Source organism: Carcharodon carcharias, chromosome 33, assembly GCF_017639515.1.
Source record: "Carcharodon carcharias isolate sCarCar2 chromosome 33, sCarCar2.pri, whole genome shotgun sequence".
Classification (NCBI taxonomy): Eukaryota; Metazoa; Chordata; class Chondrichthyes; order Lamniformes; family Lamnidae; genus Carcharodon; species Carcharodon carcharias.
Window position 1 is genome coordinate 18,409,120 of NC_054499.1, and position 14,734 is coordinate 18,423,853.

At 48.5% G+C, this 14,734-nt stretch overlaps 2 non-coding genes across 2 annotated transcripts; both read right to left on the minus strand.

The window, feature by feature from the left end:
• Positions 1-352: 352 nt before the first annotated feature.
• trnaq-uug lies at positions 353-424 on the minus strand. The gene has a single exon. It is a non-coding gene; the product is annotated as a tRNA-Gln (tRNA).
• Positions 425-709: 285 nt separating this feature from the next.
• Positions 710-781, minus strand: trnaq-uug. The gene has a single exon. It is a non-coding gene; the product is annotated as a tRNA-Gln (tRNA).
• Positions 782-14,734: the final 13,953 nt, after the last annotated feature.

The window sequence follows — 14,734 nt, forward strand, 5'->3', positions numbered from 1 at the left end:
AAGTCAAGTGCCTCTCCGTGTAATTTGTCCAGACCCCTCATGACATGTCATACCCCTGCCCAAACTCATCTCAACCTTCCCTTCTCTCCGTAGAACAGCCCCAACTTTACCAATGACCCAGGGAGCTGAAGCCTTTCATCTCATAAACATTTTCTGCACGGTGCCTGATGTCTGCGTTGGTCCTAAAGTGTGGTGCCAGAATTGAGGACACGGCAGTGCTTTACGAACATTCAACATTGCTTCCTTACGGTTTGTACTTTTGTAATTTATTTATAAACCCCAGAACCACGTCATGAATTAGTTTCTGGTATTCTAGAAACATAGAAAATATCAGCTTGACAAACGACAAATTTAGTTCCACCGAGATTTGAACTCGGATCTCTGGATTCAAAGTCCAGAGTGCTCACCGTTACACCATGGAACCAACTGCTGCTCTTCCCCTCAGGCTCATGTCTTTCATGCATTCACATTGGCGCCAACGTTCCCAGCGACCCGTCCAATGGTTCTCCTCATGTGACGCAAACTGTTGCATCCTTTCAATGGGACAGATAAAGAGCAGGGCCAAGACCCAAAACAATGACGGTGCAGGAAACTGGCGCAAGAGGCTCAGTCATGCGCATTCAAATGGCAGGGGGGCTGGTTCAAAATTTGCCCTCTCGAATCGTACGCCATGGCAATTGTAAAGGAGACGCAGATTGTCGAAAGTAAAAGGTCCCACCGAGATTTGAACTCGGATCGCTGGATTCAAAGTCCAGAGTGCTCACCATTACACCATGGAACCAACTTGGCTACTTAATTTCCGCTCACTTCCAATTGTTGTGACCCAGCCAATTGGGAAAGTGGAGTTATTTAGAAAACCTAGAAGGAAACTTGAAGTAATTCTCATAACCCATAGTTTTAAATGTTTTGGTTGAGATGCGACTCTAAATTCAGGAATCAGGCCATCAGTTCTCGAGATTTTTATATTAAACTAATTGAAACATTGTACTAATGTACACAGGTTAAAATATATCTGTTCTGTCGAAGGGTCATGAGGACTCGAAACGTCAACTCTTTTCTTCTCCGCCGATGCTGCCAGACCTGCTGAGTTTTTCCAGGTAATTCTGTTTTTGTTTTAAAATATATACACATGGTTACAAATTACTACCACCATAACTTTTAACAAATTCCCAAACTAATCTACATTAAAGCAACAGCAACCCACAGACTGAACCGACCCCAGGCAAAGCATCTTCACCTGATCAATTCAGACTGAGGATCTTTCACTGTGGAGCCAGTTGGAGGCTGATAGAGCCCATTGAACATCAAGAATGATCCTCGCTGTATCATTATGTGCCGGGAATTCGCCCCCTGCTATATTAATATTGGCTGAAAAGGAACTACAGGAGAGTGTTTCTGAGCGTTAGGATGTTCCATCAGGAACTGTGAGACAGGATAAAGCCGGTTATCAGATCCCCAGGATAAACTGAGCAGCTATGAAAGCCTCTGCTGCTAGAAGCTCCTCTTCTGTGTGATCGAACTAACTTCCATGTTCAGGAGCCGATAGAAGCTGCCACAAAGCGCTTTAAAAAGTTTGTCTCCATGGAGCCGGAGGAACAGGAGCTGCTCCTCCAAACCCCGCTGAAGTTTCAAAGGTCGGTACATTTTCAGCCGGGTCTTATCCCCATTGTTTCCCAACACCACTCCCCTGAGGACTGAGCCTCCCTCCTCAACACATCACTCCTCAGATAGAAGACCCTCCAGGTCACCCCCACACACCCTCCTCCCTCCCCGCTGTCCTATACACCCGCCTCTCATATGTCGGTGGCTTCCATCACTTCCTCGGTCCTTTCTCTGATCACCCTCTGGGTCCTGATGTTTACACAAGCTCTCCCTGTCACTCCATCCCTCCCTCTACCTCCTCATCTCTCCAGATTCTAGCTGAGAGATACCCATTCAATTGTTCAAGCTCCACATCCTCGGTGCTGATGAAGCCTCCCAGGGTCGACCAGCAGCCACTTGGAACTCACTTCTCTGATGGAGATTAGGCCCCAGGGCCGGTATGGAGTGCACACTGGGCCTGCCTGTGACAATGTAGGTCTGCTTTCTACAAACGCTTAACCCTGGCAGGCCAACACAATCCAACTTCTAGGGTAAAGCAGCTTGTGTTCACTAACAACTCGGCTGTAAACCCATTGCAATCCCTTGCTCTTACTTTGGGCGATTGGAAAATACAACCTCTGCAGTTTAGAAGCTAAGCTGACACCGAAAGCATTCGTCAGCATTTCATTTACAATGTGGAAACCTCCTTCCCTCGAAAGCAGTGACCTTCATTTGTCACCATGAACTGGCTTTTGGTTTGAAATGTTGCAGCATTTTGGGTTGATTGGAAACTCCAAAGGATGAGTCGAGTTTAGTTCGATGTTGTGCTCGACCCTACGGGAAAGAGTTGGACTCAGTGAAAAGCTTATGGGGGAGAGGGGGTGGGGTGTTGAAAGGGGGTTAGAGAGTCTATTGGGTTGGGTTAAGTTAAATGATAATATTTTGTTTTGTGATTGATGTAAACTCCAGTTTGTAGCTGGTCAATGGCGGGCAAAATGGTTGTGCTTCACTTGCAAAATAAAAAAAACACATTTTATGGCAAGAAACTTGTCCGTTTTCTTTAGAAACTCTTTAATCTATAACACAGATTTCGTACTTCTACTCCTATTATTGGAATATGTTTGTTTGTAAGAAAATGCAGAATGCAAAGTAATCCCTCTCTCCCTCACTCACCTGTCCAGGTACATCATCCTGCCCCCTCACCCCCTCACTTACCTGTCCAGGTACATCATCCTGCCTCCTCTCCCCCTCACTCACCTGTCCAGGTACATCATCCTGCCCCCTCTCCCCCACATTCACCTGTCCAGGTACATCATCCTGTCCTCCCCCCCCCCCCCCTCACTCACCTGTCCAGGTACATCATCCTGCCTCCTCTCCCTCACATTCACCTGTCCAGGTACATCACCCTGCCCCCTCTCCCCCTCACTCACCTGTCCAGGTACATCATCCTGCACCCCTCCCCCTCACTCACCTGTCCAGGTACATCATCCTGCCCCCTCTCCCTCACATTCACCTGTCCAGGTACATCATCCTGCCCCCTCCCCTCACTCACCTGTCCAGGTACATCATCCTGCCCCCTCACACCCTCACTCACCTGTCCAGGTACATCACCCTGCACCCCTCCCCCTCACTCACCTGTCCAGGTACATCATCCTGCCCCCTCTCCCCCTCACTCACCTGTCCAGGTACATCATCCTGCCCCACTCCCCCTCACTCACCTGTCCAGGTACATCATCCTGTCCTCCCCCCCCCCCCTCACTCACCTGTCCAGGTACATCATCCTGCCCCCTCTCCCTCACATTCACCTGTCCAGGTACATCACCCTGCCCCATCTCCCCCTCACTCACCTGTCCAGGTACATCATCCTGCACCCCTCCCCCTCACTCACCTGTCCAGGTACATCATCCTGCCCCCTCTCCCTCACATTCACCTGTCCAGGTACATCATCCTGCCCCCTCCCCTCACTCACCTGTCCAGGTACATCATCCTGCCCCCTCACACCCTCAGTCACCTGTCCAGGTACATCATCCTGCACCCCTCCCCCTCACTCACCTGTCCAGGTACATCATCCTGCCCCCTCTCCCCCTCACTCACCTGTCCAGGTACATCATCCTGCACCCCTCCCCCTCACTCAACTGTCCAGGTACATCATCCTGCCCCCTCTCCCCCTCATTCAGCTGTCCAGGTACATCATCCTTCCCCCTCTCCCCCTCACTCATTCTGTGAATCAGATGCTGTCAAGATTAACTTACAAGTGGAAATTGGATAAATACCTGAAGAGAAAGATCATTACAGGGAGAAAAAGGGAAATATCATGTCAGGAATTGATTTGGTATTGGGTTTGAAAAAGCCTAAAAGTCATTTCAGATGCAGCTGGAGCTGTTGTAATGGGAGATCTTCTGTCTCGGGGTCAATTCATTTAAAAAAGGGTCAATTTCTCTCTTCCTCAAACCTGTTTCTGTCTTGTGATTAAAGTGATACATCGCCACCCTCTGCTGGCGAATGGCCGCACTGCACGTCGAACAAACAAACTGAAACTTGCAGCTTTATCATTGGGAAACCTCACAAATCCCTGGTCAGGAGTCTGGTACTGATGGTAAATTACAAAGTACGAGTCCAATCCATGGGAGATTTTCCCGCTTCCATCAAAATTCCAATCATCTCCCCTCCAGGCAGCTCAGCAATTCAGTTGCTGCTGAGTAATGACCCTGGTATTTGAAGGTGATGCAGAATTGTAGATTTCACCATCACACAAAGCAAGTCCCTTCAGCGGGAATCCAACTGCAAAAAGAAACAGTGAAATTGCCAAGTGTTTTTTTTTACATTATATCCGTGTCAATGCACAACCTGGATGAGGTCTGAGATGGGAGGGGGAGTAACACAAAAGTCATCATGACCCTTCAACAGAACTGAAGGGTCATGAGGACTCGAAACGTCAACTTTGCTCTTCTCCGCCGATGCTGCCAGACCTGCCGAGTTTTTGCAGGTATTTCTGTTTTTGTTTTGAATTTCCGGCATCTGCAGTTTTTCATTTTTATCCCTGCAGTAGCTGTGCTCCGCCAGCAGAGGGTGGAGTTGTATCACTTTAATCACAAGACTGTGAAACAGGTTTGAGGGGGAGAGAGGCTTTGATCATTTTTTTAAATTCATTCATTCACCCAAAGACAAAAGACCACCATTGCAGCCCCTGCTGCTTCTGAAATGATCTTAGATTTTTATTCCCCCCACCCCCTTCCCTATAATGATTTCCCAGCTGGCTGACCTGAAACATTCACTCTGACTCCCTGTCCAAAGTTGCTGCCGGACCTGCTGAGAATGTCCAGGTTTTTTCTCTGCTGGTTTCATATTTCCAGCTCCTGCAGTGCGTTGTTTTTTGTCTTTAATTGCACAAAGGGTTAATGGGAGCAACTATTCCACTGTCACATGGTAGAATGTTAATCCCCTCTCGCTCTCTCCAGCCACTTCCCCGGACACAGGGAAATTTACTTTGGACTGTCCTGTACCTGGGGGCTGAAATGGAGACACTCAAAGCTGGTGGCTGATAGGTGAAGGATCCCTCTCTGAGTGGAGTGGGGTCTGAGTGACAGACCCTCTGCTATCAGAGAACAGGTGAGAGGCCCCTGCTCCCTCTTTCACTCCTGTGATGGACATCAGCATGCAGGTTGGTGAAGGTGGGTATTTTACACTTTCTCTATCTGAAAGGGCCTCATAACAGTGTGTAGAAAATAGAGAGGGGAGGATCTCTAAAGAGTGTTGTGTACATCTGTGTCTGTACCCTGTGTGCTGGGGCTGTGTGGGGTTTTTTGTGTGTGTCTGTACCCCGTGTGCTGGGACTTTGTATATGCCTGTACCCTGTGTGCTGGGACTGTGTGTGCCTCTGTACTCTGTGTGCTGGGACTGTGTGAGTTTTTTTGTGTGTGTCTGTACCCTGTGTGCCAGGAGTATGTGTATGTCTGTACCCTGTGTGCCGTTACTGTGTATATGTCTGTACCCTGTGTGCTGGGACTGTGTGTGCCTCTGTACTCTGTGTGCTGGGACTGTGTGAGTTTTTTTGTGTGTGTCTGTACCCTCTGAGGCAGTGTCTGCTCTATACCTGTTTGTGTGTGTGTGTAAGAGAGAGAGAGAGAGATTGAGCCCTGTCTGGATCTCCAGGAAGTTCAGCCTTAGTTTTTTGTTCCTCTCTGGCCCTGGTTAAGTTGTGTTTCCTGGAATTGGTCGTGTGCTGTGAGGGATACATTCCCAATCAATTTGTGGTCCACCCATAAATCGCCTCCATTCTGTGGGTCCCCTTAATTCTCCCCAACCTCAATATCTGGGGTGGGGGTGGGGAAGGTGGGGGGAACTTATGCATTTATTTCCCCTTAACCCACTTTGCTTTTTGGTTCCCTCCTTAATTTTGCCCCATTCTCCATTTTCCAGGGAATGGCCCCACCCTCATTATTGGAGGCCCCGCCCTCAAAGACCCCACAACCCCCTCATTTCAGGTCCCTCCTCAAATTTGGGGGAGCGCCTCGATTTCTCCCCCCTCTGAATTTATGCCAGCCCCACCCTCACCATTTTTGCTCCTCCATATTTCACACCCCACCCCACACTCAAAAATTGCAAACTAGTGTCTGACTGCCCCCACCACCCGCCTGCCTGAACAGCCCCTGATTAATACCCCCACCTCCCCATGAGGACAGACATCCCTTAAACCCCCCCATCTAAAACACTCCACTCCCCCTGCCCCATCTGACTATCTCTCACACTCTGTCCCTCTGTCACACTCACAATGTAAACTCTCCATTTTAAACTTTAATCATTCATGTACTTGCTCCCGCACCACCCCCCACCCAACAGACCCCTGTCTAAACCCCCCTCTGAACAGACCCTTGTCTAATCACCACCGTGAACAGACCCCTGTATAATTCCCCCCCGCCAAACAGACCTCTGTCTAATTCCCCTCCCCCGCTGTGAACTGACCCCTGTGTAATCCCCCCAACTGTGAACAGACCCTTGGCTAATGTACCCCCCCCCACCATGAACAGACACCTGTCTAATTCCCCCACCTTGTGAACAGACCCATCTAATCCCCCCACAATGTGAACAGACCCCTGTCTAATCTCCCCTCACTGTGAACAGACCCCTGTCTAATGCCCCCCCCCCATTGTGAACAGACCCCTGTCTAATCCCCCCTCACTGTGAACAGACCCCTGTCTAATCCCCCCCCCCATTGTGAACAGACCCCTGTCTAATCCCCCCCCTCAGTGTGAACAGACCCCTGTCTAAACACCCCCCCATTGTGAACAGACCCCTGTCTAATCCTCCCCTCCAGTGAATAGACCCCTATCTAATCCCCCCTGTCCGATCCCCCCCATGTGAACAGACCCCTGTCTAATCTCCCCTCACTGTGAACAGACCCCTGTCTAATACCCCCCCCCACCCCATGAACAAACCCCTGTCTAACACCCTCTTCCCCATGCAGCCCGCTCACTCCACACAAGCACACACAAACATTGGTTGGCACAGGGACAGCGGGAGGCCATTCAGCCCTTTCGAGGCCGTCCCCACACCCCCCCACCACCCCCCCCCCAACCCGCAATGCTTAATCTGCCCTTCCCTCCATTTCCCCATGGGAGAGGGGCAGAGAGGGGCCAGGAGACGGTATGTTTAGAGGGAGCGGGAACGCTGGGATGGGATTTGATTCAGTGCCTCCATGTGAAGCTGGTGCCTGGGGACAGGCCACCCACATTCACATCTCTCCCCCTGTTTTTACACCAATGGGAGAGACGGGAAGCAGGAAGATCCCGGATCATTTTCCCCTGTACAACAGCTCGACCCCCAGCCCCACCCCCACCCCCTTATTGTCAAAACTGCACTGACTGCCTCAAACACAAGCCTTGGAAAATAAATTGACAAAAAGACGTGTGGACATTTATTGTTATTATTCTCTCCAGCTCTTGTCCCAGGAATCTTGCCGGCAAAAATGGTTCACCCTCAGCATCGACAGAGCTGCAGCTTCTAGATAAATTCCCCCTGGGAGAGACAGAGAGAGAGAGAGAGAGAAATGGAAATTGATTAAAATAAAGCAAAGGGTCTGAAACAAAAGGCACAGCAAGATCCCAGCACTCCTCTCACTCGCTGATGATGCACAATCACAGAGAGACCATTTCACAAACACGTTCCCCTGATATGAAACCCAGGCAGTGGGAACAGTTCTCAAATGGAATGAAGCTGAAAATGCCTCAAGACTGTCCCGACATTTTAAAAAATATATCAGACATCCTGTGTGAGGAAGGGAAAGGGTAGGGGTGGGGGTGCTTTACTCCAGAGGCTGGGCACTGGCTAAACACTGGATACACCCCCCCAAACACCCCCACCCACAGAGCCCCCCCACCCCCCCCCCCCCCAAGATCCTGTGTCTCTTTCTGGGTGGAACCTGCCTCCTCCAGCTGGTTTCCTGCCTCATCACTAAAAGTACAAACACTGAAGATTCCCCCTCTGTCCCCCCACCGCTCCCACCCACTCCCCCCCCCCCACCCCCACTCTTCATTCACTGCCCCTCCCAATCCCCACTCAGCCCACGATTGATGCTGTTTATACATTAACAAGTAACAGTGAACCTTCCAACTTCTGGCACTCATCTCTCTCTCTCTCTAGGTAGGTCAGGTGTTTCTCACGTGTCGGTGCAGACTCGATAGGCCGAAGGGCCTCTTCTGCACTGTGATTCTTTCTATCTCTCTATCTATCTCTATCTCTCTGTATCTATTTCTATCTCTCTGTACCTCCCTCTCACCCTGTCTCTCTCTATATCTCTATCCCTCTCTACCTCCCTCTGTATCTCTCTCTCTACACCTCCCTCTATCTCTGCTTATCTTTCTCTTCTGCAAATCTTTCAATCTGGCATTTTCTCTCTATCTCAGATGAATTTTGATCAAAATGCCCCCCCTCTCTCTGTGTTTTCCCTCCTCTCTCTGTTTTCAATCACAACACCGGCCATGTTTGAGATTTTGCAGTGATTTACGTGGAGAGGTGGGCTGAAGGGGGTTGGGGGGGTCACGAAATGGAAACAATCCAGCCTCAGCGCATCAGTAAAACTCACTTTGGGGCAGCATAGCCATGGTTGCAGTTCAGGAAAGGCCGCAGACACTGTGCGCACAGCAAGATCCCACAAGCAGCAATGTGTTCAGCCAGGCATCCTCCCCATAATCCCCAGAAAGGACTCAATTCCTTCTTTAAAACTTTGGGGGTTGTGGGGGGGGGGGGGGGAGAAGGGGATGGGGTTAGGAAATGTTGATGCTTCCCAAGCCTCCCCGACATCCCCCATCCCACCCACACACTTCATCTGTCCAATTCCTCATCTGACCTGAAACTCGGGAATTATTCGGCATTACAAGCCTTTACCCAGTGTCCGTTCACCTTTAGAAATTTAATTCCAGGCCCTCAAACACTCAATGAATGATATTTTTTCAAAGTTGCAGTGCAGCAAATGCACATGATTTGTGCACAGCAAGATCCCACACACCACAGTGTGGGAACAGCCGGGTCAAAGTGTTCTAGGTGAGAATTGATGAAAAGACAGGGTGGGATAAAGACTTTTACACAAAATAGCAAAGCAGCAGGTCACATTTCACCCTCTCAGATGCACAGTTTTACTTTTGCAACTAAATCCTGCCCTCTGGAAGAATATGAGTGAGAATGGGGCTTTCCTCCTGAGACTGGGAGCTGGGCAGTGACGACACTCGGAGACCCCCAGATCCCTGTCCTTTCCCCTATCCCCACTGCCTCCTTTGTTTTGCTGTCTCTCAGTTCCCCAAGGCTGCAGCCATTTTGTGCGCACAGCAAGATCCCACAAGCCGCAACCTGTAAATCTCCAGATGAATCGGTCTCAGTGATGGCGATTGACGGAGTAAATCTTGTCTGAAATGTCAGGCAGCGAGAAGAGTAGAAAACTGCAGTTTGTAACGTTCTAACCCTTTGAGCCTCAGTCACAGACCCTGCACTAAAACCTCAGGGACTAGAACAGGGGCCAGTCACACAGACCAATCCACAGCTCACCCCAAAATCTCACCAGCAGGGCTGGAAGGAACAAATGGCAAATGGGACCCAGTCCTTCACTATCTCCCACCCCCACCCCAAACCCCTAATCCTCACCCAATTCAAAATAATGACAAATCACATTGGTGTTGCTTATACATTTAAGAAAAGATGAAATACAGAAACACACACACACACACACCCCTCAACCCCCCCACCCTCGGGCGCTTTACAGTCAATGATCCAGTTTTTTAAAAGCGTGCTCACTGTTGCAGACTCCAGCCCAGTGTTGCATAGCAAGATCCCACAAGCGGCAGTGAGCTCCTCTCCAGAAAGGAAATCCGTCCCTGAGCTCACAGGACACTTTTTTAAAATTGCCAACCCAGGATTTATATTTGCAAATCCCAATTTCTGGTAGGATGTGACTGGAGCTGGGCAGTGAATCCACACTGGAGACACCCGCCCAATCCCGATCTTGTCTCACTTCAACCCCCCACACCACTGACTCCATTTCCCTCTCTCTCACTGTTCCTCTCTCCCTTTCTCTCTCTCTCTCTTTCATTCTCTGACTCTCTTTCTCCCTCTCTCCCTGTCTCTCTTTCTTTCTCCCTCTTTCTGTCCCTTCCACTCAGTTTCTCCTCACCCTCCCTTTTCTCTCTCTCCCTGTCCCTGATTCCCCTCACTCTCACTTTTCTTTCCCTATATCCCTCTCTCTCAGTTTCTCCTCATTCTCTCCCATTTCTTTCTCTCCCTCTCTCTCTGTTTCCCCTCACTCTCTCCCCTCTCTCTCTTACTTCTCTTTTACTTTCTTTGACTCTTTCTTTCTCTCTCTCCCCCTCCCTATGTTTCTCTCGCTGTCTCCCTCTTTCTCCCTTTCTCTCCCTTTCTTTGTCTCTCCCTCTCTCCCCTTTCCCTTGCTGTCTCTCTCTCCCTCTCTTCTTTCTCTTGCTCTCTCCCTATCTTTCTCCATTTCTCTCTCCCTCCCTGTCTCTCTCCCTCTCTTTCTTTGTCTCTCCCTCTCTCCCCTTTCTCTCCCTCGCTGTCTCTCTCTCTCTCTCTCTCTTCTTTCTCTCTCTCTCTCTTTCTTTGTCTCTCCCTCTCTCCCCTTTCTCTCCCTCACTGTCTCCCTCTCTCTCTCTTCTTTCTCTCGCTCTCTCTCTATCTTTCTCCATTTCTCTCTCCCTATCTGTCTCTCTCTCTCTCCCTTTCTCTCTCTCCCCTCTCTCTTTCCTTCTCTGCCTGTCTGTCTCTCTCTCTCTCTTTCTCTTTCTCTCCCTCTTTCTGTTAGGGACACATAACAGAGAGAGACAGACAGTATTAAAAATGGCTCCTCAAATTTATCCATTAAATTCATCGCCCTGCCTAAAACACAAGCATGATTCGGGAATTATCCCAGTCGCTTACACGTTTTCACTGCCTCATTTCCCAGCCCCTCAGGAAAGCTTTTACAACCACAAGATTTTAAAATTTAAATCTTTGTTGCAGTGTGAAACACTGAATGCATTTTTTGGCACAGCAATATCCCACATGCTGCAAATTGATGAATTATCAGTTGTGTTAAGCACTGCTTTTCATTTGATGACTGACTAGAGAGAGAGAGAGAGAGACTGAGACAGTGAAATCTCCCCCTTCGGAAATTTTGAACTGAATTAAAATGGCCACTGTCCCCCCCCCACTAACCCCCCTCCCCCGATTTAAACCCTCACATTGCACGGACCTGACAGTCCCAACAATCAGATCCTCAGTCAACTGAATTAAACTGGCCGCTGTGCTTTTCATTTCACTGTCCAAATCACTGCTCCGCACAAAACCTCTTTCCTCTTTGGGGGGGAGTACTGTCTGTCAGACACCAGGGAGGGAAACATGTTTGTGTCAATTCACAAGGGGGTGGGTTACTTTAACCCCAGGCTTCAAACCGGATTTAAAACTCCAAGGCCATAATTTGGAATTAGTTAACCTGAGGCACCGCCAAAAAACCGGGTCCCAGAGAGAGGAGATTATACCTTGGGGTAATGAACAGGCTCAATTCACATGGAGGCCTGTGTTAGGCGAGGCCTGTGGAATAGGCCTCTGTCTGGGTCCCCTCTGGAGGAAGCCGTCCAAGGATTCCTCCTCACGTTGGCAGTTTTCAAAAGGAAAATTCCTGCTGGGGAGGAAGAGAAAGAGAAAAAAGTGATTCAAAGACAAGAACGTTTTTAAGGGAAATAGCACAGCAAGAACCCAGGGTTTCCTCTCTGTCACACACAAACCATCTCAATGAGCAACATCCAAATACAAACCAGTCAGTTAAAACATTTAGGAGTTTAAATTCCAGGCCCTTTGGAGAGTTTTAAACTCAGTGGATTAATTATTAAAGCACAGTCAATATCGCAAGATAGGAAACACAGCAGGCAATTAATGCACAGCAAGATCCCACAGGCAGCAGTGTGATAATCTTTGTTTTTGGTGATACTGGTTAAGTGTTCAATATGTGCTAGAACTCCAGAGACTCACGTTCCTGTCGTTTAACACTCTCCCTCTTTCTCCAGCTTTCTCTCTCTGTCTCTCTCTCTCTCGGGTATATCTCTCACCCTCCCACTGCCAAATTTATCACACTGCCCTGTCCACAAAAGGCATTTAAGCCTTTAGATTCAGGATTTTTAATTTCCCCTTGAGGTGGGGTGAATCCTGCAGTTCAGTCACCAGGGGGGTTAGCATGTTTGTGTCAAATCGCAAGGCGAGTATTTTAACCCCATGCCTCAAACTCCAGGGACAGAATTTTATGGCCCTATTTCGGCAGGGATGGAGCCTTAAAATGTGGCGGGACATCCTAAACCCAATTTACTTCAGCGGGAACTTAAAATCCTGCCCCAGGAATGCCGTTCCAACAGGAACTAGTTAAGCTGAGGCACCCCAATAAAAACAGAGTCCCAGAGAGAAAATTAAACCTCGGGGTCATAATCAGGCAGAACTCATGTGGAGGCTCTGCCATAGGGTGAGAACAGGCCTCAGGCCTCTGGGGGAAGCTCTTGTCCAACGATTCCAAACTTTCCTTCTCTGGATCTTTGTTTCGCAGCTTTCGAAAGAATAATTCCTCAGGAGAAAGAGATAATTTAGTTAAAATGCGAAGCAAGAAACTTTTTAATCAAAATAGCACAGCAAGAGCCCAGGCTTCTACGCCCCACCCCCCCACCCCCGACCCTTCCTCCCACAACCTCACAGCAACACCTAAATACAAACACATCACAGTACGGTAATAAACCAGAGAAAGAAACCACACAATGAACACACACACACAATCTCAACCAGGAACATGTGTCTACTCTAATATAAAAGCAAAAAACTGTGGATGCTGGAAATCCAAAACAAAAACAAAAATACCTGGAAATACTCAGCAGGTCTGGCAGCATCTGCGGAGAGGAACACAGTTAACGTTTCGAGTCCAAATGACCCTTCAACAGAACAGAACATGTGTCTACTCTCCTGATAGAGAGAGAGAGGGAGAAGAGGGTTTGGGGTTAAGAATGAAACATTCTTTCCCACATTTATCCAGAGTGAGTTGTTTGCTGACTCCACCCCCAGAGTCTCAGACATGTTGGAATGTCTCTCTGTCTTCTCCCTAGGAAGCCTGAAATGTTAATCCCAGGGCAAACACTTTTTGGAATCTTCCTGTCCATTGAAATGTTAATTCCACAACAGCAAAGTTTAGCCTTTTCTTGATTATTTTTTAACATTTAACTCTTTAACACTTAATGTTGGGAATGTCATTACAGTTTCAAAATATCAAGTTATGTCCATGTGTCCGTGTGTCTCCATATGTGTCCATATGTGTCCGTGAGTGTATGTCTGTCCGTATGTGTCTCCCTGTGTGTGTATCTCCGTGTGTCTGTGTGTCCATGTGTGTGTGTCTGTCCATATGTGTCCGTGTGTGTGTGTCTGTCCGTATGTGTCTCCCTGTGTGTGTGTCTGTCCATTTGTGTCTCCCTGTGTGTGTATCTCCGTGTGTCTGTGTGTCCATGTGTGTGTGTCTGTCCGTAAGTGTCTCCATGTGTGTGTCTATCCATACGTATGTCTGTGTCTGTCCGTATGTGTCTCCGTCTGTGTGTGTATCCGTGTGTCTGTGTGTCCATGTGTGTGTGTCTGTCCATATGTGTCTCCACGTGTGTGTCTCTGTGTATGTTTCCCTCAGTGTCAATGATCCCAATTCATCATGAAATTCTCTATAAATCCCAAGCTGCCTCTGACCTGACTCAATGAAAACCCAAAATCATTTTAAAATTGGGGAATACCTCTCTGCGTCTGTCTCCCTTTCTCTGTCGCTCTATCTCCCCGTCTCTGTCTCTCTCCACATCCTCACAAGTAGAAACTCTGGTTCACATGCTCACACACAAATGCTCTCACACTCGCTCTTGAACAGACACTCTCACACTCAATCATAAAATCTCTCACACAAGCACTCACATGCACTAACACACACATTATTACGCAGTCTCTCGCACTCACACACACATATACTCAAGCACTCACACAGTCGCAAAAATACTCAAAGATGCACACACTTACACACACTCACTCATCCTTTCACAGTTACACTGCGCTCACACTCATTCATACTTTCAAACGCTTACACTACACTCAAACACACACACACTGCTAAAGCCCCAACTACTTACAAACTAAAGCAATGACTGAGATAAAAGGAACACATGTTCCCCCCCGTCCCTGACTGTGATCACTTTGATCATCATCTGCAAACACTCGGAGGACAGGAAAACATGGGATTACATAGAGAGTAAACCTCCCTCTACGCTGTCCTCATCAAACACTCCCAGGACAGGTACAGCACGGGGTTAGATACAGAGTAAACCTCCCTCTACGCTGTCCTCATCAAACACTCCCAGGACAGGTACAGCACGGGGTTAGATACAGAGTGAACCTCCCTCTACACTGTCCCCATGAAACACTCCCAGGACAGGTACAGTATAGGGTTAGATACAGAGTAAATCTCCCTCTACACTGTCCCCATGAAACACTCCCAGGACAGGTACAGCATCAGGTTAGAAATAGAGGAAATCTCTGTCTACACTTTCCCTCTCAAACTCCCTCAGTTCTGTCACAATTTACGATTAGATACAGAGTAAAATTTCCTCTCCACTGT